At 44.5% G+C, this 23,787-nt stretch overlaps 1 long non-coding RNA gene across 1 annotated transcript in view; it reads left to right on the top strand.

Moving 5' to 3' along the window:
- The window catches only part of LOC307214442, a 565,797-nt gene that overhangs the window by 487,810 nt on the left and 54,200 nt on the right, over positions 1-23,787 (top strand). The gene's annotated exons all lie outside the window — the stretch shown is intronic.

Here is a 23,787-nt window from a genome sequence, read left to right as displayed (position 1 = left end):
TATAGAAGCTGAGATATATTGCTGAGGGGGACAGAAGAGGAGAAGAGGAAAGCAAGTCTTTGGCCACCAGTTACGTCTATGTCTCATCCAGAAAGTATAGCCAGGGACATTTTGGCAAATATAAAAAATCCACCTGGACATAAATTTTACCCCTGAAAAAGAGGATGTGTCCTGGAAAAAGAGAACACATGGCAACCCTAGGAGTGGTGTAAAGAAGTACTTCTTTTTGACAGTACTGAACTATTGCTAATCAGCTTCAGTTACCATTCTATATTTTGAGGGACAAATTCCTTCTCTTCACAAGGTTCATAGGTGTATAAATACCTGTCATTCCTCACCATTGTTGGAAGGACAGGGAACTTGTGGCCTTGCAAATGGTGTTGGCCTTCAGCTCCTTTTAGCCCCAGCCAGCATGACCACTGGTCAGGAATGATGGGACTTGTAGTTCATCAAAAACTGGACAGTCACAGGTTCCCCTCCTCTGTTCTAAACTAACATGCTCAAAACTCTTTAGTCTTTACTCATTAATTTTAATAGTCTTTTTTTGTATCATTTCTAGCTGTATGAGATGAAGAAACCAGAATTAAACCAAAAGTGCATTTAACACCAAATACAGTGGTACCTTGGGTTACAAACACCTCGGGTTACAAACACTTCAAGTTACAGACCACTGATCTTCTGATGAAAAATTGGACAGAGTTTCAAATCCCTCCACTTTTTAGGAATTTAGAGCATTTAGACCCAGCCATTTTATAAACCAAACAATGCAATTGAAGAGGAGCCAGTATTGAGACTGTAACAGAGCAAACAATTTATCACACAAATTTGTTGTGAATAATGTCTTCCCTTCCTCACTTACTACAATATTCACTGTTATTTTCCTCCCGCCCCGCCATGCAGATTGATTTCTGAACAGTTATCTGCTGGCATTCAATTGCTAATTATACTTGCGCGTAACACAAATTATAAAGGTTGCGTTAAATTTCCCCCTTAAGCAAAGGAAGAATGTTTTCTATCTCAGGAACCATATGAGGCAGAAAGAAAAGGAAAGCTACAGGAAGTGTGAAGAAAGCTCATATTCTCTACTTTGTCAATGCCATACGTTCCCCCCACCCCTGGTAGACTTTACTCCTTCCTCCACGTCAAATTAGCAGACAATGAAGGCCTTTTGAATGTCTGATATATGTACATTCCCAACAAATTACTCTAAAATTTAATTGAGCCTCAGTAGACCTTCACAGGGACGCGGGTGGCGCTGTAGGTAAAAGCCTCAGCGCCTACTGCTTGCCGATCGAAAGGTCGGCAGTTCGAATCCCCACGGCGGGGTGAGCTCCTGTTGCTCGGTCCCAGCGCCTACCAACCTAGCAGTTCGAAAGCACCCCCAGGTGCAAGTAGATAAATAGGGACCACTTACTGGCGGGAAGGTAAACGGCGTTTCCGTGTGCTGCACTGGCTCACCAGATGCAGCTTGTCACGCTGGCCACGTGACCCGGAAGTGTCTGCGGACAGCGCTGGTCCCCGGCCTCTTAAGTGAGATGGGCGTACAACCCTAGAGTCTGTCAAGACTGGCCTGTATGGGCAGGGGTACCTTTACCTTTACCTTTTAGACCTTCACAAAGCAGGGATGCGAGTGGTGCTGTGGTCTAAACCACTGAACCTAGGGCTTGCTGATCAGAAGGTTGGTGGTTTGAATCCCCGCAATGGGGTCTCCCGATGCTCTGTCCCAGCTCCTGCCAACCTAGCAGTACGAAAGCATGTCAAAGTGCAAGTAGATAAATAGGTACTGCTCCGGCGGGAAGGTAAACGGTGTTTCCGTGTGCTGCTCTGGTTTCGCCAGAAGCGGCTTAGTCCTGCTGGCCACATGACCCAGAAAAACTGTCTGCGGACAATAGCCGGCTCCCTCAGCCAGTAAAGCAAGATGAGCACCGCAGAGTCATTCACAACTGGACTTAACTGTCAGGGGTCCTTTACCTTTACCTTTTTAGACCTTCATAAACATGTGTTTGGAACCCCACAGGGGGAAGAGAAGGGGAAAGCCACTTGAGAGATAATTTGGATTGAGGAAGCTGTCCATATGCACTTGGTGGTTGGGGGTGATGTTACACCTGTCAGGGCAAGGTTAACACCTGTCAAAATGAAACATGGTGTTTCATAAGCGGTGGAGCACATGAAGAGCACACTCCTAAGGACACAACATGATGTTCAAAGGGGCTAAATTTCAGCCTAAGTGGCATTATGGTTTGACAGATACTACGTCCCAGCTAAATTCCCTTCCTGATACTGCCATTGTCACTGGGGATGGGGGATAAATTGGCTTCCAGTCTCATTTAAAGGCGAACCTATGTAAATTGCACTTCCCGAAACATGACACAAACTGAATTGCAGCCATCTTTCAAAATTCACTCTTCTCCAAATTTCTGCAATACAGTTGTCCATCCAAGTAACGGGTACAAAAACAACAACAACAACCTGCTGGTGTGCATAAAAATGTAGAAAACAGCATGCAAAATACACATTGCATTAAGGAAAATTGTTTTGCAGAAATGATTATATTAGGCAAGGTTACATGTAAAAATGTGTGTCTTGGGAGAAATGCACACTAAAGGGCTGATTATTATTATTTTTAAAAATGCAAACTGATGTGGAAATGTCAAGAACTGGACAGAAGATTGTAAAAATGAGAAACTGAGAGAAACCGAAATGAATGGATTCGCCCATCACTAGTGGTCATTTCTCTGGTCTGCCCAAGTCTTCTGATGAAGCCTGTTCTCCAAGTCTGCTTTCTTTGTCTGTCTTTGGTCCTGACAGGCTCTGCTGTCCAGTTCTGACTGCCCTCCTCTTTACCAATCGAAACAAAAAAGAAAATTGAGGGCGGGGCAGATCAGACCACTAATATTTGACGCAGAGGGGCTGTGTGAGGAACGTGTGCTCTGAAATTTAAAAATAACATAGCTGTTTAGTGGTGGAACAGAGAGGAGAAACACAGTTCTGGAGAGGGGAAAAGGAAACGTATCTGCTATGGAAGCATATCTATTTTCTTCTAGAAAATATTTACTGAAACATAAGCTAAAATGCACATGTTTCTAGACACTGCAAGGATAGAATTTCCATGGATAACATATCCTTGCTGAAAGAATATTGAAACCAAGAGTCTGGATTGCTCTGTTAGACTGCAGACCTATTCACAATTACCTGAACTCAGTGGAGCTTACTTCTGAGTAGGCATGGATTGGATTGCATTCAAAATGGAGATAAATTTGGTGTACAATCCTGAGTTGAAAGCCTAGGCCTTGGTGCCCTAGAATCTATTTTTTCCTTAATTTAAAATAAAAATTGAATATTCATACTACACACACTTTTCACTGCCTGTTTTGCACTGTTTGGCATGCATCTTTTCCATGAAGCCTCCACAAATATTTTCATAATACTGCAGCTACGTTCTGGTCACTGTGAACCCTTTGAGCCCAAATTGGGGAAAGGGTGTGAAAGGTATCATTCTGAACTCTTAAACCAACCAGGTACAAAATTCCATTTTGCAAATGTTCTTTGAAATGTGTCCTACCAAAATTCTGGAAGGAAATTTGCAGAAGAACTTTTAACCCAAGGTTTGTGGCTTTATGGCCCACCCCCCAAAAAAATAATGGAACAAAGATTATGTAGACCTTAGGTGTTTGCCATTAATTATACAATAATGTGTCTCACCTCGTAGCCTATATAAAAAAGCAAATTATTCTGAGCAAATTGGAGGAGATGTATGTATGTATGTATGTATGTATGTATGTATGTATATGTGCTCCTAAGCAAGCAAATACACACACAGACTGCCTTTTTGCAAAGAAGTTTAGTTTCACTTGAGATTTGGTTCCAAGAAACTTCTAAAAGTCAGGAGTAAATGAATGCACATCATAGTGATGTTATGACCATTTAATCGTTTTTCCATAAGAAAAGATTAAAATGCTTTAGTTATGCTAGATTAAATGCTTACTCGATAATTGCAATGGACAGTATGCTTTCAGAATAGGAGAATTAAATTAAAAGAAAGACAACTGCGGAAAATGTACTAGTGGTAGAATTAGAGAGTGTTTCATCAGCTCCCGATGCCTCCACTGTAATGAATCTGTCAAAAGATAATAATATTTTAGTGAAAGGTGTGATTGGATAAGTCACGTTATTTATTAACCTTAAAATATCACTTTTGTCTTATTATTAAAGAGTGGTTAGAGTGCAGCAGGGAGGCCTGACATAAAGCATTAAAAAAGGATTATGGTTATAACAGGCCTTAGAGTATATTCACTGTGCTGTAAACTCTGTAGCATAACTTGCTAATACCTGATGACTAGGGGCAGTCAAAGAACTGTAAACCAGCCGAGACTGTATCAGACTTCCTTAGATTGCTACCATAATTCATCCAGTGCATTTAGAGAGTTCCCTGGAGCTGTATTTGTCACAACAGTTTTAACCAGCCAACATCAACATCCTCAGCTTCTCCTAACCTTGGTTTTCAAAGTGCCACAATTAAATGCACCCTTTCCTGCTTACAGAGGTGGGAGCTAATAGAAGGGGAAAGGAAATCATGCCACGGAAAAGGCAACTTGGAGCCTGCAGAAAAAGCATCCATCCTTGGGTCAACGAGTCTGAAAACCCTGAGTGGAGTGGATCTTTAGGAGTCCGACAAGGGTAGATAGAAATGTTCCCATGTGGAATGTTAGAGCACTGAAATAACCATCTATAACAGTGGTACCTCGGTTTAAGAACAGTCCGGTTTAAGAACAATTCAGTTTACAAACTCCGCAAAACCGGAAATATTGTCCCGGTTTGAGAACTTTACCTCAGTCTAAGAATGGAATCCAAATGGTGGAAGGGCACCGGCGGCAAGAGGCCTCATTAGGGAAAGTGTGCCTCGGTTTAAGAACAGTTTTGGACTTCCGGAACAGATTAAGTTCGTAAACCGAAGTACCACTGTATTTCATCGTAAAAGTAATAGGCAAAAACATAGCGGAAACCACAAACAGGGGAAGGGAAAGTCTTGTGAATTACTCTCTTCCTCCTCCCTTAGGTGGGCTGGTGGCACATGCTGGCCCTGGGTGTCCTAAGAGGTGCCCTCACCTAGCAACCAGCCAGTCTGAGGACCACCAATCTTTAGGGGGCCAGTGGGCACATTTGGAATTTTGAAATAGTGCTGTATCCGCTAGTCACAAAATAGCTGCCACGGTGAGTGTGGTATGACACAAAATGGCTACCTTGGCTTTGTGGCATAACACAAAATGGGTAACACATTTAAAAGAGCAGGGGGGCGTTATTTCATCAGGCACTACCCGTAACCACCATCACAAATCACTTCTCTTTCATGAGCAATTAAAATCACAGACCTGGTGTTTTCCAGAGCTTCCATGGCACAAAAATAGAGATTCAAATATAGATTAGGGTCCCCATAATTTTTACAAGGAATCTCTTCAAAGCCACTATCCAATCCTACGTCACCTCTGTATTCACAGATGTGTTCTGTGATTTGTTAGTAATTTTGTTGTCATATGAAAAACAAAATCATGAAGGTTTGTGAGGGACAAAGCCTCGGATTAAAGCTTTTGGGTGCTGGCAAGCTGTGGTGAAATCTTTAATTTTATAGTGGGCTTTTTAAGGACTGTGTGTAAAATCATGCAAATTCACAAGGATGTGGTTTCATTCCACCGGATTCCATTTTCACCCACACCCTGTGGAAAAATCAATCTGTGTTTGTGTTGTGTGTTGTGCAGGAATGTGTGCTTTCTTTCTATCTATTGGGTATGAAAAGAGAAACAGAAAGAGGGGATGGTTCTCTCAGACTTCCTGGACTCAACAAAGTTGACCGCCCTTTGTTTTAGCCCTAACCTCTGGATGACTTCTCCAAACAGTTTCCTGAAGGTCTTTAAAAACATCTGGGACGAGATGGACCACAGTGGCCATAGTTGGAAACAAGAGTCCTGCAATTCCATTTTCTCCCTAATGTCACTGCAGAATAAACTCGAACCGCCACAACACTCCCTTCCAGTCATACCCTGGCTAAGCAACTCAGAAGACTTACCATGGCTGTTGCAAATAGAAAAGGAAACAGAAATGCCAACATTTCAAGGCCACAAGTCATCTTTTCTCCTGATTTCCTTTCCCTCCTTCCCGCACAAAATGGCACTGGAAAGTGTATATTGATTAATAATGACATTCATTTAAAAGAAAAAAGAAAAAGACTGAGTGGTGCTGAGATTAAATTCTCCGAGAAAACATTATATTTTAGTGCTTTTTCACCTCACACTGAGACACTGAATTCTGAGTGATGCATTCCCTTTCTCTTTCTCTCATCACTGCCACCACCATCTCGGTCACAGGCAGCCCACACCCCCTGGTCTATCACAGGGAAATCTATACGAATGCATAAGCAACTGAGCTGCCAGATTGTATATGTTAGAGGGGGAAGCAGCACACAGCAAGAATTCCTGATGCTCTCACGCTCATGTGTATCTCTTTAGAAGGAGGACATTCTGCAGTATTTTATACATGTGTCAGTGGAGACGGGTGCGGGAGAAGGATATTTTACAAGGAGACTATAAAATAGTGACATTGCTACGTCCATGAGCAGGGATTGCTCTAAATGGCAGGCACTTAGGTTCCTATCAATGTAGCCAGCTAGTCAAACAAAGCCTTAAAAAATGGTTCCGTTGAGTTTTGTCCTTTTTGAGGTTAGAGAACACGTCCTCATTCTCTTTAGCAAAAGCAATATTCTCATAGAACTCGGTACACTTGCCCTTCAGTCAGTCTGCTGTGCTTGCGGGCAAGAAAGGGGTTAGCGTAAGTGATATTCCTCCTCATATTATTGTCGATTTGAAAAGTTATAAATGGGGGAAGAAGCAGAAGAGCAAAAAAAAAAACCAAAAAAAAACCAACCAAATACATGACAGGAAAGTGGAGATATGCCCACTGACCACTGATCTCAGGACCATGCTCAGTGGTACCTCAGGTTAAGAACTTAATTCGTTCCGGAGGTCTGTTCTTCACCTGAAACTGTTCTTAACCTGAAGCACCATTTTAGTTAATGGGGCCTCCTGCTGCCACCGCTGCACGATTTCTGTTCTCATCCTGAAGCAAAGTTCTTATCCTGAGGTACTATTTCTGGGTTAGCGGAGTCTGTAACCTGAAGCATCTGTAACCTGAAGTGTATGTAACCCGAGGTACCACTGTATACAGTGTTAGTGAAAAAGAGGACTTTAAGATCTGTACAAAGCATGTGATGAGGGTCATATGACTACCCCTAATGCGTCTGAATATAGGTGAGTGGTCTTCATCCTCACTTTCTCAAGAGCTGGGACCCTTCTGGAAAGTCATTCTGGCAAAATGGAACCCACTTCCAGAACCTCATGAACTTGAGGGGTGGAGCCTAGTGGGAAAGCATCATACCCCATGTACAATACATTGTATATATACATTTCTAGGCACACTTTGCCCTGGTATATGCGTTTTGGTACACATTAGTTGAATGCAAAATTCAGACAAGTGTGAATTTCAACGGATGGCTGTGGTTCTGTTTGCATGTCAGGATGCTGTCAGCAGCTCCTGGCTGGCTGCCCAGGAAAGTATAAAGACCAGGAAAAGTTTCTTACAGTCCTTTTTCATTTCAGTCTTTACAGAGAGAGGCTACAGAACTCAGCCTCTTGGATAATGGTGTTGTCCTGAGTGAATCTCCACCCCATGTCTCTCCCACTTCCTCATTCATCATCATCATCATCTCCTCCTCTACGGGTGCTGATAAGTGCCCTGTGTCTTTGAGCTCTTTGCTCTCCTACTTTCAAGGCTCTCTGAGTTCTGGGAGATGGTGGGCATGAAATGCTTTCTAATGACAACTTGTCAGCCAGCTGCTCTCACTCTCCTATGATTTCCCAGCTTTCCCCCTGATCTGCCTCTGAGCTGTGACCTGCCTCAAACCCCTGTTGTAAATCTAAACTGTCTTCCTTTTTTCTGGAAGGTCAGGCTGGGGATGTGGTCTCCACCATTCCTCCTCTGCCCAGACCCTGACATCGCAGTTTCTTTCAGAAAGTGTGAATTTGGTAATTTCTACTTTACTACTCCCCGGGTGTACAGTGGTACCTTGGGTTAAGAACTTAATTCATTCTGGAGGTCCGTTCTTAACCTGAAACTGTTCTTAACCTGAGGTACCACTTTAGCTAATGGGGCTTCCCGCTGCCGCCGCACCACCAGGGCACAATTTCTGTTCTCATCCTGAAGCAAAGTTCTTAACCCGAGGTACTATTTCTGGGTTAGTGGAGTCAGTAACCTGAAGCGTATGTAACCTGAAGCATCTCTAACCCAAGGTACCACTGTATTACATTCCCTACAGGACGCCTAGGTACTTTTGAAGGAAGTGAGCAAAGCGGACAGGAAGCACACACTTTCCACGACAAAGCACTGTTACCACAGGGGCTTCTTTTGGCCAAGTCCTTACCCTACAACATATTTAGCATAGTGGTTAACTCAGGGATAACGCCAGACTGGGTGCCAATGCTTTCCTCAACAAGTCTAAATAAACCCTGTAATTCTAATTTGGATGAGTTCCAAATAATTTGTTTAGGTCTGGGAGGATTTCAAATGGAATTACAGTAGTGAAATCAACCTTCCAAATCAAGTCTGGATCTCCTTCATATATTTTCTCTCTTTTAGACGTAACACACTTCAAATAAAATTTCTATTAACAGAGGCTCTAACCACAGATTAAATATTTCTTCTGACATTATTTGACTGATAATATCAATTTCAAAGTTCAAATTTTAATAAGGTATTACAAAGCATGGGAAGAAACAAGCTAATCAAGCCAAGTTTCATATTTCCTCCCTTTGTATAAAATGATAATTGAATTTAAAGCTATGCTTTGTCTCTTTAATATCTGCTAAATATGGATGAATTACTGAATATATATTTATTCTCAGACTCATTTGAAGGCAAATATTTACAAGGCTTTTCTCTTGTAATCTGATTTTAATATCTCAACTGAAAATGATTCATAACATGTGGCATCAAATACCCTGTAGTTAAGGAGGCCAAAAATTAATTAGCTGATTCCAGCATAGGTTTCTTAAAACCAATGGTGCCATTTGTCTGATTATTTTAAATTACAGTATTGTTGCTTTCATTAGGTGGCAACGACCTGTAACCATTCTGCTCTGACTTTTGAAACTCCTCTGTGATGGTAGAAATATATTGATTCTTCCTCTTCCACCCAGGCACTGCACATTCTAGTCTTCCATCCGTGCCTCTCTGTTCAAAAAAGCTGTGGTTCTCCATATTTAGGAAATTCCAAAATGTACTGATGTTCAGGATGGAATGAGGGTTGGAATTACAGCCAGGCCTAAAAGTGGGCACCATAAACAGCAACATCTTCATAATAAGGGCTTTCTTTCCAGCCAGAACTCACCGGAATTCAGTTCTGGCACCTCTCAGGTAGGTGCCATTGCCATTCTAAGAGTACGAGGGAAGTGTTCGAGGTCACTTCCGGTACCTCTTTTTCTATAAAAATAGCATCGTTCATAATCATCATGTGGCAAATCATTCCACTTTCAGTATAAATACAATATACAGTTCTGTGACTGGAAAATTCAGTGAATGGTCACAGAAATCGGACAGCGAGAAATATTCGAACATACATACATTACAGGCCTTCAAAGAAGGCTCCCTCTGATACAATGCAGCATTGACAACGTTCTTAGGACTGTTGAAAACTTCTGGAGAAGTCCTCTTTTCGTACTGCTTTCAGTTACCTCGTCACAGCAGCTTGAACGTGTGAAATGTTGGGAAATCTGTGCCCATTCAGTTCAGATTTCAGTTTTGGAAAAATAAAGAAATCCGGTGGGGCAAGATCGGGAGAATATGGAGGGTCGGACTACTCAGTAACCTCAGTAATGATTTCATGCGAAATACAGTGGTACCTCGGGTTAAGAACTTAATTCGTTCTGGAGGTCCGTTCTTAACCTGAAACCATTCTTAACCTGAGGTACCACTTTAGCTAATGGGGCCTCCCGCTGCCGCCGCCTGATTTCTGTTCTCATCCTGAAGCAAAGTTCTTAACCTGAGGTACTATTTCTGGGTTAGCAGAGTCTGTAACCTGAAGTGTCTGTAACCTGAAACGTCTGTAACCCGAGGTACCACTGTATGCAATTCTTCCGCTATTATTCAGACAGACAGACCCTGATCCTGCATCAATAACTCATGAATTCTGTCAACATTTGCCACTGTTCTGCTCGTCGACCGTCTGCCAGGCCGTGGGTCATCTTCAATGGTTTGCCGCCCTTCACGGAAATGCTTGAACCACTCATACACTGTCTTTTGAGTTACAGCTTCATCTCCGTACACAATTGTGAGCATTTCGTGGGTTTGCGATGCCAATTGTATGTTCAAATATTTCTCTCTGTCCGATTTCTGCGATCATTGACCAAACTTTCTGGTCACACCTTGTATTTCTCTTTTGCTGCTGTTCCTGCTTTCCGAAAGACAACAAAGTGCCCTTCTCACTTGAGGTTTAAAAGCTGCTCGCTGTTTAACATGGGGGCTGTGTCAAAATAATCAGCAGCCGTAGATAGAAGCCTTAAACTACCTTAATTTATATTGTGGGAAACTTTGAGACAACAATTAACAAGAGCCCACATTGTGAAGATGGAGCCGCTGCTCTCTCTCCCCCCCCCTTCCCACAACGGAAGCACTCTTGGCCAAGACAAAAGCAACTCTTCTGCCAAACCCTTTCCACAGCAATCTCAGACGGAGGACAAAGCAAGGTCTCGCTCTTGCAATCGTACCCAAATTGCCCTCCGTCAGTCAGATAAATAAAGTTTGGTTTTCCTAATGGTTTGTAATGTTCTGCTGGAGGTTTTATTGCTTCCCGCTACATTCTGCACATCTCAATGTTCTCCTTGAAAACCTCTTCGGAACTTCGTAGCAAGCAGGCTGAAGAGCCAATGTCACCATAGATAAGGGGGCCTAACACAGGATGAGGCCTTATACAGTGGTGCCTCGCAAGACAAAATTAATCCGTTCTGTGAGTCTCTTCGTCTTGCGGTTTTTTCGTCTTGCGAAGCACGGCTATTAGCGGCTTAGCGGCTATTAGCAGCTTAGCGGCTTAGCGGCTATTAACGGCTTAGTGGCTTAGCGACTATTAACGGCTTAGCGGCTTTAAGAAAAAGGAAACAAACTCGCAAGAACTCGCAAGATGCTTCGTCTTGCGAAGCAAGCCCATAGGGAAATTCGTCTTGCGGAACGACTCAAAAAACGGAAAACTCTTTCGTCTTGCGCGTTTTTCGTCTTGCGAGGCATTCGTCTTGCGAGGTACCACTGTACAGAGTCAAACCATTGGCCCACCAAGCTTAAAACTGTCCACACAGATTGGCGGCAGGTTTTCAGGATTTTAGACAGAATTTGCAGCCCTGTTCTACCTGGAGATACCAGGGTTGAATTTTCCTTCTGTTCCTTTTAGTTTTTATGAAAGATTTTCTTGTGCTACAAAACAAACAAATAAACAAGGAAAAGTACATACAGTCGTACCTTGGTTTTCGAATGGAATCCGTTCCGGAAGTCCGTTCGACTTCTGAAAACATTCGGAAACCAAGGCATGGCTTCCGATTGGCTGCAGGAGTTTCCTCCATGCAATCAGAAGCTGCAGAAGCCGCGTCGGATGTTCGGGTTCCAAAGAAAGTTTGCAAACCGGAACACACACTTCAGAATTTGCGGCGTTTGGGAGCCAAAACATTAGAGTTGCAAGGCGTTCAACAACCAAGGTACAACTGTATTGCCTCTCCATTTTCGATTCAAAGTTCATTTACGTTCGGTAAGAGACACTGTTGTCATATACTTCATGTGTTTGTGGAGAAAGAAAGCAGAGAGAGAGAGAGATGAGGGTGATGTTCTTTCATTCTATTTCATAGTGTTAGTGTAGGGCTTGAGCCAGCATCACATGGGTAGTTCCTTTATTTATACATTTATTTATTCGTATTTGCATTGCAAGAGATTAGGGGATCCAGGACTTGATTGGTTGCATTCAGTTGGTGCAGTGTGGTTTGTTTGTATGTGTGAGGGCCTCAGATTAGCCATATTGATTCACAGACTGTTGAGGCGGATACGTCATTGTCTTGTCATGCTGTATATGTGACAAAGGGGAGCCACACCGGGGTGAGGGCATCCTCCATCGCTCGTCCCCATGCTAGTTTATGTTTGTTGGCAAGCATTTCAGTACCAGTGGCCTACATTCTATCCTGATAGGTCCCTCCAGCGACTTTCTGCATGCAGAGCAAATGACCGACCACCAAGCCCTACTCTTCGCAGTCTGCTTTTTCATCAATGTTTAGCGCCACCATCCTCCTTTTCCTTTCCGGCCGACAATGGGAAACCACAATTTAAAAAAACAGCCATTAACCAGGGGTGGCTGTCTTAAAAGCTGCACCACCACAGAGGGCAGAGGGATAGAGACATGGCAATATTGGGAGAGCCAGAGGAAACAACTGGATTATAGAGGCCTACTGAAAACATGAGCAGAAGGTCGGAGCTAAAGCAGGAAGCCAGAGATCCCTCAGAAGAGGGATCACCTGTTCAACCACTCTGAGAAGCATAGGAGCCAACTCCTAGGTGCCGAGGTCCCTTTGCCCCCCCCCCATAAAAATTTTGAGGCATCCAGGCCACAGCAAAGTTGATGGACATTGCTGTTCTAATGCAGCGTGTGTGCTGTGTCTTGTGCCAATTTTGCAACATTCTCCAGTATTCCCATGACTGCTCAAAGTGGTGCAATATTGTTTCAAATGTATTGTGCAGATAAGGCCTTAATGGCGGTGGGCGAACTCTGGTTGCAATTATGTTCTTCCATTTGTCTTTTTTTCTTTCTTTCTTAACCATGGGACGGGGGGTAGAGGCACATGGCTGCTGCTCTCAGCAGTAGACACTTCTCCCTCATAAGATCTCGCTTATTGATCAAATGGGCCAGATTTGAACACGTCAGAAGGAATAATTAGCGCCAGCAATTAACTCAGGCTGGCCTAGATTCGTGGCCAAAAGGGCACAAAGGCAGGCGTAGGAGCAACAGCTCTCAAAAGCCCCAAATTGCAACTTGTCCATGTATTAGTGGCATGCATCTTGCCGGGAAGGGAAAGGAGGAAACGGGCAGTGCGGACGATCGCCCTGGAAAAGTTTCCAAAGCAAAATGATAATGTTGAAGCATCACCCCTCCTTCTACTTTTGTAGGATAGGGTTGAAAACAACGGCAACAAGGGAAATGATCCGGTTCAAAGCACCATTCGCTGCTTAATAAGCCGCAGCTCTGCCAGAAATGTGTTTTGTTCCACACTTGCCATTTCTTCAGTCCATGCTGCCACCTGGCGGCCAAATGTTAGAGAAGCAGGCGCCGGCTCCCCCGCTGCTAAACCCAGCAAGGGGTTGTGGAGTGCAAAAGGAAAGACGCCAGGGCAATCAAGCAGATTGATTCTCTTCTCTTCCTTCCAGACTTAGTTTGCTCTCTCATCACACGGGAAGAATATCTATGCCGGCATGATTAATACTCCCCTCTGCACAGTCTCACAGTCTTCAGTAGCAGTGAAAATATTTCAGTCACATACCTGTGTCTGAGGCTGATAGGTCAGGGAGATGGTCAAATGCATATGTATGAATTATTGTTTTTGCTGCTGCTGCTGCCGCTGCTACTGCTGATATTATTTTTACTATTACTGCCCACCCTTCATCCTAAGATCCCAGGGCAGGTTATAACCATTTGAAATACAAAACAAGTTTTTAAAACTCACAACCAGGGCTTTAATTTTTTCATTCACAGCTCACCAGAGCTCAGCTCCGGCACTTCTCAGGTGGGCACCATTGCCATTCAAAGAGAACAAGGGAGAAGTTTGTGGTGAGCTCCGTACAGGAAAGGTCTGTGTCTGCGTGTGTTTTCCTGTGCTGTGTGTTCCTCGCTTTCCTTCCCCACAGTAACAAGATAATTCTGCTTCTGATATTAATCTTTTCTCCTTTTTTGCCCTCTACACACACACACACACACACACACACACCATGTGCACACCAATTTCTGGAAAGGGAGGCTGGGGCTGCCAAGTGGAGTGCGTCAGCTTGGCCCTGCAGAGCGGTGGCGTTGCCCCATCAAAACATGTGCTCTCCCTTACATGTGTGCCAAAAATGGTGCCGAAAAGGAGTGAGGCAGAATGGGGAGATCTTACCTGTGTCTGTCAATGGAACCCCAGTGTAAGTGGCTGCAGATATAAAGTGGCTGGTCAAAGGAGCCGTGGACTCCAAAAGGTTGAAGAACACTGGACTAAGGTTAATAATAATAATAATAATAATAATAATTTATTATTTATGGGATGCGGGTGGCGCTGTGGGTTGGCGGTTCGAATCCCCGCGGCGGGGTGAGCTCCCATCATTCGGTCCCAGCTCCTGCCCACCTAGCAGTTTGAAAGCACTCTTACGTGCAAGTAGATAAATAGGGACCGCTTTATAGCAGGAAGGTAAACGGCATTTCCGTGTGATGCGCTGGTGCTGGCTCGCCAGCTGCAGCTTCGTCACGCTGGCCACATGACCCGGAAGTGTCTTCGGACGGCGTCGGCTCACGGCCTCTAGAGCGAGATGAGTGCGCAACCCTAGAGTCAGACACGACTGGCCCTGACGGGCAGGGGTACCTTTACCTTTACCTTTATTATTTATACCCTGCCCATCTGGCTGGGTTTCCCCAGCCATTCTGGGCAGCTTCCAACAGAATATTAAAATACAATAATCTATTAAACATTAAAAGCTTCCCTAAACTGGGCTGCCTTCAGATGTCTTCTAAAAGTCTGATAGTTGCTTTTCTCTTTGATCTGGCAGGAGGGCGTTCCATAGGGCAGGTGGCACTACTAAGAAGGCCCTCTGCCTGGTTGCCTGTAACTTGGCTTCTCGCAGTGAGGGAACAGCCAGAAGGCCCTTGGCACTGGACCTCCATGTCCGGGCAGAATGATGGGGGTGGAGACGCTCCTTCAAGTATATTGGACTGAGACCATTTAGGGCTTTAAAGGACAGCACCAACACTTGAATTGTGCTCAGAAACGTACTGGGAGCCAGTGTAGGTCTTTCAAGACCAGTGTTATGTGGTCTCAGTGGCTGCTCCCAGTCACCAGTCTAGCTGCCGCATTCTGGATTAGTTGTAGTTTCTGGGTCACCTTCAAAGGTAGCCCCACACAGAGCGCATTGCACTGGACTAAGGTTTCCACCCAATGCTTTCTCCAGCCTTGGCCACTCCAGATGTTTAGACCACAACACCCCTGCCATCAGCAATACGCAGCAGGAGCTACTGGAAGGTGTCCTCCAAAACAGCTGGAGGACACCCAGTTGGGGAGGCCTGTTTGAGGCTGCTTGCAGTGCTGGCTTCTGCAGGTTCAACACACAAGGAAGTTTTAAAACAGGAATAGCGCGTACACTGTGGTGGTAGCATACCATAGGGGGGAATGGGAAGCAAAGGATTTTGAGATGCCCAAATCTGATCTGATTTCCAGACATAAAACACTGCAATCACCCAGCACTGCAGTGAGGTGCAAGACTTCTGTCTGATGGACTATTCATCTTTCAGATTAGTAACAAGTCCGCACTCATCCCACACACAAACAGCTCCCGGGGCTCCGCACTCACACACACCTAGATTCATAGGCTTCCAGTCTTGGTTCCTGACATGTTGAGCGCCCCAGGTGTTGTTCTTAATGAAGCCCTTCTGCAAGATAAAGGCTTGGCTAGCCCCTATAATTTCAAATTGTATTAAACTACCCTGCTGTCTACTTAACCTTTGTGCTAACTGCTGTGCTGCTGCAATGGTTTTTTTTCTGGATTTCCTCTTTGCAATTGAACTGTTCCCTGGCCTTCCAGTATTTTCGCTCTTGCGCACAGTTAATCCTGGGGAAGGATGTCCTGTTGCCCCCTTGACAGGGAGTTCATTAGGAGAGGAGAGGACATTGATCAAACGCTGCGTCAGTGTCGATGCAAACGCAGAGCATGTGTACCAAAACCGAAAGCCGCCGCCTCCTCTGCGCACTACGTCTTAATTTAGGAGAATGATGACTTTGGGAGACAAGTGACAAAGTATTTTAAAATAAATGACAACTATCACCATAGATTTCACTTGGCAGGGTAGTAATTTATCTGATCTGTTTTCGCTGTGAGGAATTAGGGGCGAGGGGAAAACCAGTTAAACGTAAACAGAAAGAAAGCTTTGTCAGTTACGGAATTTCATGAAAATGTATTGTCTTGAAAGTATGAGCAAACTGAGGGATTACCCAAAGAGATTTCTAAAGCAGGGGGTCTTTTATCAGATTGTTTATTCTTTCTGTTGCTGGTGATGTCTTCCTACCCTGCTAGGACAGAACAAACTCATGCAACACACACACACAAACCATACACACAGAGAGGAAGTTCTTTTCACAATTGTGTTTGTGAACTTGAAGGTTACAGACGCTTCAGGTTACAGACTCCGCTAACCCAGAAATATTACCTCGGGTTAAGAACTTTGCTTCAGGATGAGAACGCAAAACGTGCAGCAGCGGCGTGGCGGCAGTGAGAGGCCCCATTAGCTCAAGTGGTATCTCAGGTTAAGACCAGTTTCAGGTTAAGAACGGACCTCTAGAACGAATTAAGTTCTTAGCCCGAGTTACCACTGTATATAAAAACCAAGCCAGTCAAAGCTGTTTCCCAGGCTGTCTCACGCTTCTGGGAGCCACAGGTGAGAGCTGAGTTCAGGGTAGGGACCAAAGGTGGTCAAACTACCCCAGAAGGAGCACAACGTTTCCCCCCCCACCAAAAATACTACCCCTCCCTTAACACCCTATGCAACCAGAGGCAAAATATAGAGTTTTGGATTCAACACTCAAAATGGCAGACTGTCATATAAACATCAGGACATTTCCACCAGGAGATGATAACACACTTGCTCAATTAGACCAGGTTTAGTCTAGTCAAATGGTGGCCAACCACAAGAAGGGTACAAGTAGGGAAGAGGGTGGCACCGTGGTCTAAATCACTGAGTCTCTTCGGCTTGCTGCTCAGAAGATTGGTGGTTGGAATCCCCATGACGGGGTGAGCTCCCATTCCTCTGTCCCAGCTCCTGCCAACCTAGCAGTTTGAAAGCACACTAGTGCAAGTAGATAAATAGTTACTGCTGCAGGGGGAAAGTAAACAGCATTTCTGTGAGCTCTGGTTTCCGTCACGGTGTCCTGTTGCACCAGAAGTGGCTTAGTCATGCTGGCCACATGGCCCGGAAAGCTGTCTGCAGACAAACGCCGGATCCCTCAGCCTGAAATCAAGATAAGCACTGCAACCCCATAGTCGCCTTTGACTGGACTTAACCGTCCAGGGTTCCTTTGCCTTTTACCTTTTTTAGGGTACGATAACCCATTGTTTGTCTTCAGCATCTGCTACTCAGAGCTATACAACATCTGTTCATAGAAGTTTAACTCAACTGTCTTGAGTAATAGTCAGTGATAGACCAATTATCAAAAAACAAAAAACCATCTGATCTAGCCATCAGGAGCCTTTTTAAGGCTGGAAGCCATATTACCCTAGTGGAAATCTGTTGCGGGATGCACCCAAATATCTTTCAACCGTCTTCACCTGCTATTTCCATACTGCTCAAGCCAGATCCTGCTCCATCTCTCCATTTTTCCCATTTCTCTGAGGAAATGAGATGCACCAAGAAAATGAGATGCTGCAACTTCTATTTTTGCTGCTGTAAAGGAAGCAGTATTAGGGGGCTGGTTGAAATGCCTTTGCTTGCTACCCACCGGAAACCCATTTTTAAAAAACAACCTAAGGCAGTGATGATCCTCAAAACCAGTGGTGAACACAATGGATCCCACTAATTAAGTGTTCATTAGGTGAAGACACAGTGCCGGATTTTCATATAAGCTAAACAAGCTATAGCTTAAGGCCCCACTCTCTTGGGGGGCCCCCCAAATTACCATATATTCAACACACAAAAACAGCTGCAATCTGTTGTTGACAAAGGACAGCTGGACATATAAAGGGCCCCATTATCTTCAGTAGCTTAGGGCCTCATCAAACCTAAATCTGGCCCTGAGTGAAGTATGTCCTCCTTCTGTCTATGGTGAACCAATCAGTCTCATGGACTTATAATATTTCACACAGTACACCCTCTCTATTCCACACATAGCTTTGCAGTTGTACCTTGGATCCCGAACGCCTTGCGAGTTGAACATTTTGGCTCCCGAATGCCGCAAACAATTTGGAAGTCAAACAGACTTCCGGGATTCCATTCCACTTCCGAGGTACGACTGTATAGACCTCTATCACATTTGTGTCCCCCTCTTTCACTATCCTATTTTATTTCCTAGACTTAAAAGAACCAGACTTCATAGCCTTTCCTTGTAGGAAAGATCCTCATGTCCCTTAATCATTTCTGTTGTCTGTTTCTGTACTTTCCCCTCACCAAATCCATGATTTGCGATGTGGAGAATACACAACATGTGGTTATGGCATACATAGTATTCAAAATGTAATTCTGACACTTCTTTCTCATTTTAAAACAGTAGTCCACCATCCCAATCCCCCTCCCCCCCCGATCTATACAGTGGTACCTCGGGTTACATACGCTCCAGGTTACACATTCCACTAACCCAGAAATAGTGCTTCAGGTTAAGAACTTTGCTTCAGGATAAGAACAGAAATTGTGCTCCGGCGGCGCAGCGGCAGCGGGAGGCCCCATTAGCTAAAGTGGTGCTTCAGGTTAAGAACAGTTTCAGGTTAAGAACGGACCTCCGGAACGAATTAAGTACTTAACCAGAGGTACCACTGTACCACCCAAAGATCTCCACCCATGTTTATTATATAAACTAAGAGATACAAGACCCGTGTGTTTGGAAGCTGGCAGAATTCTCTAAGTCATTCACAAATACTGTACCGTTGACAGTTCATTTCATTCTGTTTAGCACTTCTTCTTTTTTTATTCTCTGCGGTCTATAAGCTCTTAAGCAAATGTAAGAGGGAGGAAAAGCTAATGTATCTGATAATTCACTATATCTGACTGACAACCTTGTGGAATTTCCCCTGTGGTGCTAGCAAAACACTGTTCCAAAAAGTAATAACATACCAAAAAGAAAAGGAAAGGGGGGGGGAAGGATCATAGGGCTCATGCCGTCAAATTTAATTTCAGAGAACAAAAATGTGTAAGATGATTTCTGTTTAGATCAGTCGCATGCTAGTTGAGGAAGCCGGTGCCAACTGCTGCAATGGGGTAATGTGATCTGAGCTTAAAATAGCTGCCAAATATACCATGTGGTGACTGGCACCATTAAATGTGTTGCAGCGCGAATGATCTCTTTCAAAGCAGAGCCACATAACATCAAGCCATGCTGGTGTAGAAAAGGAATGTTTTTCCATGCAACTCCCCTAAGTTTCACGCTCCTGTACTTTTTCAGTCTCCCTCAAGAGCTGGCCATTTAATTCAGGCAAATTGTTCTTTTCTCAGGGCTGGGCTTCAGTTCCCACCTGTCGGACAAAGCTTGCACAGCACAGGCATAGAGCATGTACACTGCGTACAGAAAGTTCCTAGGTTCAGTCCCTAACATCTCCAGCTGAAAGGACCAGGTAGGGTCTTTGAGTGTACCTGTCCAGACAGGGATGCGGGTGGCGCTGTGGTATAAACCACTGAGCCTCTTGGACTTGCTGATCAGATTTGATCAGGGTTTGAATCCCCGCGACAGAGTGAGCTCCCATTGCTGTGTCCAAGCTCCTGCCAACCTAGCAGTTCGAAAGCACACCAGTGCAAGTAGATAAACAGGTACCGCTGTGGCGGGAAGGTAAACGGCGTTTCCGTGCGCTCTGGCTTCCATCACTGTGTTCCGTTGCACTAGAAGCAGTTTAGTCACACTGGCCACATGACCCAGAAAGCTGTCTGTGGACAAACGCCGGCTCCCTGGGCCTGAAAGCGAGATGAGCGCTGCAACCCCATAGTCACCTTTGACTGGACTTAACAGTCCAGGGGTCCTTTACCTTTACTTTTTACATTGGACTAAATGGACAAATTGTGTCTGACATTATATAATGCAAGTTCCTATGCTCCAGGAGAGCCAGTCTGCTGCTGCCTGCCTTCAAAGAAAACCATATCAGCCACCTGATTTGCATGGTCCAGGCAAATAGTATGGCCACCCCCTCCAACATTTCTGCAATGAAAATAGGTAAAGCTAAAGGAACCCCTGACCATTAGGTCCAGTCATGGCCGACTCTGGGGTTGCAGTGTTCATCTCACTTTATTGGCCAAGGGAGCCGGCGTACAGCTTCCGGGTCATGACTAAGCCGCTTCTGGCGAACCAGAGCAGCGCACGGAAACGCCGTTTACCTTCCCGCCTGAGTGGTACCTATTTATCTACTTGCACTTTGACGTGCTTTCAAACTGCTAGGTTGGCAGGAGCAGGGACCGAGCAACAGGAGCTCACCCTGTCAGGGGGATTCGAACTGCCGACCTTCTGATCGGCAAGTCCTAGGCTCTGTGGTTTAACCCACAGCGCCACCCGCATCCTGCAATGATAATAGGGATGTCCTAAGGAAAGAAGGACATTCTGGGATCAAATCAGAAACCAGGATGGCTTCTGTAAATCTGGGACTGTTCCTGAAAAATAGGGGCACTTGGAGGATCTGCATAGGGTCCCAGAAGTAGCCACAATTCTGCGGTGGGGTATCTAAGAACTGGACCACAGAAAAGATTTAAAGCTGCAATCCTATGCATTCTGGAACTAAATGGGACTTACTTCCAAGTAAGGTTAATCTGTAAATGATTTGAGATTAAGTGTTTCACAATATTAGAACCGACTCTATCCTGCTCAAGCTGTCCCACTGCAATCTGATGGACTATGGGACATCTGTTTCAATGCTTCATGCCATGCTTAACCAGTAACAAAATACACAGGGCGTTCCCATTAGGAACAAAGCCAACTGCTTGTATTTGGGACTGGAGCTCCTGTACTTTAGAGAACAGTTAAAGTACATTAGATTGTAGCTGGAACTGGAAATGAGGAGAGAGGCAGCCTCAGTGATGATGGGGAACCTTACTGTTCCAGAGCTGTGTCTTACCAATGAATGGGAATGTGGCAGGACTTTTCACTTGACTTATTTTGACCCTCATCTCTCTGCACTTTTGAGTGCTTTCAAAGTCTGTAAGCAAGATGTGTTGGGGTCAGTAAAAGGGGGGGGGGTTATGTTGACTTTATTAGTAGAATGCTAGAAATACTTGCATTTTTTACTCAAGCAAAACCAGAAGAGGGGAATTCTAGATGCTATTCCTTCACTTTAGTTAAAAATAAATAAAAGCAAGGCATCTGTGTGACGTAAAAACACCACTGATATCATTGGAATCATAGTTGGAGGAGACTCCAGGGGTCACCTAGTCCACTGAGAGATCTCAACATGTGGTCTCCCTTCCAGTGTGAAACCGTACCAGACCCTGCTTAGCTTTACCAAACGTGCTAACAGATTTATTGCTGCGCTACTAGGAGTCCTTCTGTTAACAGTTGAGTAGCATAACCTGGGGCATTTGGGGGGGGGGGTTCCACAATTAACAGACACCCTGATGAAGTTAGACTGAGAAACAATAACTTTCCAGCTTTCTTCCCTGTTAAATGAGATGAGTCCCTTACCTTTTTCACTTACGCCTCAATAAATTACCAGGAATCTAATGAAAGACTCAGCAAGAACTCCAGGAGAGCACCTAGAAGTTAATGAACCAAGGGAAATACTTTTGAAATTGTCTACAAGGTGTCAGTGACTTTCTTATGAATCAATAAATCCGTAACTATTTAAGAGAGCTTATTTCCACTGGGAGAGAGAGGCAGTATTATGGGCAAGTACTTGCGCTAAGTAGATAATGGCTCACAAACAATATGAGCGCCAGCCAATTAGCAACAAGGGCATAGTCTGATCCTGCCACTTTGTCAAAGCTAAGAACATAGGAGGAGCCTGCAGGATCAGGCCCATGGCCCTTCTAGTCCAGCATCCTTGTTCTTGCAATGGCTCAACAGATGTCTATAGGAAGTGCAAGTGGCTGGAAACAGATGCATGAGGAATAACAAAGTTATCAAATAGCCTTGATATATTATATGGCCATGCGCTGCACCGAGTTAGCAGAATAATTGCAAAATCATGTTAGGCCTCTGTGAAATTATTTTCAGGACTTTCCGATTACCACCTCTGAGCTGCGTTCTAAAGCAAAAGGGGCTAATCTTGAAAATGGAATAAACAGCAGGGGAAAGTTCTAGATATTTCCCAATTGCAGAATGTGCTCGGTTGGGAGAGAGATCCCAGCTAGCTTACCGCAACTCTTAGGTGGTCGCTGTTTCGTTGACTTCACTATTCAGAACAGCTGTGGAACGAAGCAGAGTTCACTACAAAACCAGCATCGTATCATGCGGACTGTGTAACTTTATCACATTTTTAGATCAGCTCAGTTTTAACCAGAACCATCGTCACGCACATGACGTCGCACAACGTCCTCTGAATATTAAGGGGGCCTAGTCCCCTAAAAATAAAATTCGGGGGACTGAAACTGCCTTGGTCGGTAGGAGTCAGCACCTATGTTTCCAGCTGGTGGTTGGTATCCTGCATTGTCTTGTGCAATTTTCCAGCACTGGCAATGCCCAGAGACAGCTGTGGGGGACAGGGTTTGGCTTCATAAGGTGGTGATGGTCACTCACTCGCTCAGTGTACATAAGGGCAACTGATTTGGGGTGTCATGAAAAGGTACCAGATTGCTCAATATTGTATTTGTATTTATATTATTTGTATTATTTGTATTATTATTTGTATTATTATTTGTATTATATTTTACTGCAATGAAAGAAGAGAGATACTTGTAGGATCTTTTGCCTCATAGGTTGCAACAACTTGACCAACCTTAGATACTGTGTACCATGACTAAGGACTCAGCTACATTAGTCAAAAAACAGCATTTTGAATGCTGGTAAAGGACCCCAAACAGTTAAGTCCAGTCAAAGGCGACTATGGGGTGTGGCGCTCATCTTGCTTTTCAGGCTGAGGGAGCCACTGTTTGTCTGCAGACATCTTTCTGGGTCATGCAGCCAGCATGACCAAACCACTATTGGCGCATGGAGGACCGTGATGAGGGCCAGAGCTCACAGAAACACCATTTACCTTCCCGCCGCAGCGATACCTAATTATCTACTTGCACTGGTATGCTTTCGAACTGCTAGGTTGGCAGAAGCTGAGACAGAGCAATGGGAGCTCACCCCATCACTGAGATTCGAACCGTCGACCTTCCAGCCGGCAAGCTCAAGAGACTCACTGGTTTAAGCACAGCGCCACCCGAATACCTCATAAACATGCAACACCAGACGACACTGGAGAGCAAAAAAGCAAACAACAATGCGATTTTCCATAGTGTTTTTTTTTTCTTTTGTTATAATGGTTTTATTTCAGACTTATTTATAGCATGTTTTTTTCCTGTGTGTAGATCCACCCCTAGTGTGGAAGATGGGTTTCTCATTTGGTAATCCACCTCCAACAGCAAAATGTCTGGCTCCACTAGCACAAGATGCTCCTTTCCCCTCTGTCTGCCACACACCTACTATTTATTTCCTCGACATCTGATGGGAGGGCGTTCCACAGGGTGGGCGCCACCACCGAGAAGGCCCTCTGCCTGGTTCCCTGTAACCTGATTTCTCACAGTGAGGGAACCACCACAAGGCCCTTGGAGCTGGACCTCAGTGTCCGGGCTGATTGATGGGGGTGGGGACATTCCTTCAAGTA

Source organism: Podarcis cretensis (assembly GCF_951804945.1).
Source record: "Podarcis cretensis genome assembly, chromosome: 4".
Classification (NCBI taxonomy): domain Eukaryota; kingdom Metazoa; phylum Chordata; class Lepidosauria; order Squamata; family Lacertidae; genus Podarcis; species Podarcis cretensis.
Note: the sequence above shows the minus strand (reverse complement) of the source record. Positions and strands in the feature narration are given on the sequence as shown.